This window comes from Aulonocara stuartgranti (genome assembly GCF_965226115.1).
Source record: "Aulonocara stuartgranti genome assembly, chromosome: 13".
Classification (NCBI taxonomy): domain Eukaryota; kingdom Metazoa; phylum Chordata; class Actinopteri; order Cichliformes; family Cichlidae; genus Aulonocara; species Aulonocara stuartgranti.
The window spans coordinates 25,131,329-25,134,506 of NC_138949.1; the positions used below are offsets into that span (position 1 = coordinate 25,131,329).

The 3,178-nt window shown below is 39.7% G+C and overlaps 1 long non-coding RNA gene across 1 annotated transcript; it reads right to left on the reverse strand.

The window, feature by feature from the left end:
• Nucleotides 1-473: 473 nt before the first annotated feature.
• LOC309720829 lies at nt 474-1,478 on the reverse strand. The gene is made up of 3 exons (XR_014280574.1): nt 1,398-1,478; nt 1,029-1,226; nt 474-769 (listed from the first exon to the last, which is right to left on the reverse strand). It is a non-coding gene; the product is annotated as an uncharacterized lncRNA (long non-coding RNA).
• Between the last annotated feature and the right edge of the window lie 1,700 nt (nt 1,479-3,178).

A 3,178-nucleotide genomic window follows, 5' to 3' on the forward strand; every position in this document is an offset into this window, starting at 1 on the left:
ATTGTTCAAGCATAAAAAAAAACACATCTAACTCAAAGGGATGTGTTGTGTCAAAACACAACAGACAACTTAGCAAAGAACCAAGTTTAAATTGTATCTTTAGAATTTGTTACAAGCAGCTTGTTGCAAAAATGCATAATTTGTTCCCATGTCTTTGGATCTATGAAAAATACCACATCCCACATGCAATGGCATCTGGAAAGTGTCTGATAGGCAATGGTTTTGATTTTCAGTTTGACAATGATCTAAAACACGCTGCCAATTCTGTAAAAGCATACCTGGATAGAAAACATACAGTGGCAAACTCTGGAATGTCTCAAGAAGTCTGGAGAAGATTCCTAAGAGGGTTTGGCCTGTCAAAGAGGGGTGGACATTGATTTTCAACCGCATCGTTAGAAATGTATAAGCTCTGTTTTTACCTTATGTTCTGTATTTCCATGTATATTTGCACATGGTTAGATGATTCACTACACATATGTCCCATTTTCCTGGCAAAAAATCTAAAGAAATGAGGGGTGGCTCAAGCCTTTTGTACAGTACTGTATTTGTAAAATTTCACTTCCTGCAGTTTTCATCTTAACAGCTGAAGTAAAAATCTGAATTCAACATTGAACTAAATCTCACCAAAATCTGCTTGTGTTACCCTCGAGCTGACCCCATCATTTTTCCTCCTCTTTCTCTTCACTTGTTTTCATTCTCCATGGCTTGTTTTCATTCTCTTCTTCTCAGAATAACATTGAGTTTGGCCACACGGTGTGTTAGGTGTACACTAGAGAGAGAGGGAGAGAGAGGCCTGTGTCCCATTAATCTGCCACATATGGTGGATCTGCAAATGACAGATCCTTAATGGTAAACATTGACGGATAGCGTTTGCTTGTTTCTATTGGTGAGCTGGATGGGTACACTTGTGATAAGTGCTCCATTGCCGAGGAGAGAGATGGTGTAAATGGGGCAGGAGAATACCACTAATAAAGCGCCCCCAGCCCCTACCCCCACCTCTGCTCCTCAAGCTAGACCTTTTGTCCCACCTGCTATTCTGTAGCTGCAAAATTAGGCTGCACCCCTCCTCTTTCTCATTCCTCCTTTCTTTATCCACCTCTTTTTCTTTTGGGTGAACGGCCATGTGAAGAGGTTCATTACCGCTGTGGCTGGCTCTACTCAGGTATGGCTGGGTCTGTTCCCACTATAGACCCATAGCTCTCTCTGTGTCTGGCCCCTCTGGCTCCCTGGAAAAGGGAAACATGGCACACAAAGGTCCTGTTAGCACTTCCTATGAAATCAGTAGTTTTCTCTAGAGGTACAACGCTCCAATTACCTAACACTCAGAAGATGCTATACCCCCCACACAACACAACTCAGGTCTTCAGGGTGTGTGTAGTGAGTGTCTTAGCCCTCACCATCATGGTATTCTTCAAGGAATGGCCCATGCTAGTTGGCTAATTAGCAGTGAAGACACTCTTTTCTTCCTCCCATCCTTGTGCTTTTCTGCTCCACCTCTTCTTGCTTCCTATGAGTGCATTTTATTATACATTCTTTCTCCAAGATGATGAACCCAGCTTCCTCTTATACTCCTGCCTTAACACTATACACTATACGCGCAGCTCATCTAGGCCTACTAAAATGCTCAGTGAGGACCCAAGAAGAGCCTTTCATGACAGGGCATACTACATGGAGATCAGGGGTCCTGGGTCCTTGGATGAATGGTTGTCCTTCTTGCTGATGCTCTCGCATCCTTGTTAGGGTGTATGTAGACTTTATTAATAGAAGACTTTCCTAACTAAGGATTGTGGAGGTTTGAATAACCCTTGTAAAACTGTAACACATTTTAAAAGCAACAAATAGGGTGGATGCGTAAAACTGCCTCGCTATTTTACATTACCACATGCAAACATCACTTTACATTCCAAAATGCGAAATTCATTCAGCATAAAATCCTTCACTGTTTGAAGGACAGCAAAACATGTCAATCTGTAACATTATGTAATAGTGGTGGTTTACCTACATACCAACAGTCACACTGTAATTTAATTTTGTAGTGAAGATCTTAAGCCAAACGCGACCCAGAGGCCAATACAGTTAGAACCTGGGTGGTCTCAAATATCACCATGAGAGTTAAGTGCAGTGAAAGCAGCGCATAAGTGAATCAGGAAGAAGGGATAAAAGTGTCTCCTCAGTACAATAAGACAGGTGTGGAGAGGAAAGAACTGCAGAGGTGGAGGAGGGGACAGAGGAGAAGAGGGAGATGAGAGGAAATGTGCATTCACTGACCACAGACGCGGACTTACGTTTCACTTTGCAAAAACATAGCAGCCCTCTTTTTTTTCCTTCCTTTCTCTTTATTTTGATGTTTTTGTTACTATTTAAAAAAAAGAAAAAGATATAAGACAGAATTTTAGATATTATTTAAAAGTTTGCCTTATATTTAAATAAAATGGCGAGATAAGGGAAATAGCATTGAATGTCACCTTAACAGCTGGTTTTAGTACAACAAATTTAGCTAATAAAAGGAAATACTTATTTATATATAAATTTTATGTATATAATAGTAAACAGAGACAACAAAACTATAGGTATTATTACAGTATTATTACAGTAACATTACCGCTAATGGTGTTGGTGCAGATTCTCATCTTGATTCCTATCATATCAGTAGATGGGATTAATGGATTCCTGAGCTTGATGCTTGAATTAAAATACACTTCCCCCATGCAAGGCGTGGAGATAAACACATTCAAGTCTGGACCTTTGAACCAGCAACAACTCTGCCCATCTGCCACTCAGGTGTAGGAATTTTAAGCCAAGGGAACATTGATACCTCACTCACCACAACTGTAAGCAGCCTACAAACCAATGATCTGGTTTGCAGGTTGACCTTTGACCCAGAAAAATTACTTTCATTTCAAATAATTCAACTATATATAGTTTATGCTGGTGATTGAGCTAAAATACTTAAGAAATCTGATTATGCTGTTGCATCCCTTTCATATATGTGAATTTCAGTTTTATCTTTTGCAATACATTTCAGTGTTTGTGTAGAGCACAGGCTCGAATGAAAGAGGAAAACACATTTGAATATTTTGAATGAACTGTCTTGGAATTTCCAGTTTTCATCATCAATACAGTGATATTAAATAAATTAGCGGTTGCAGTCAAATAGGCTGGCTTTTACATTGAAACA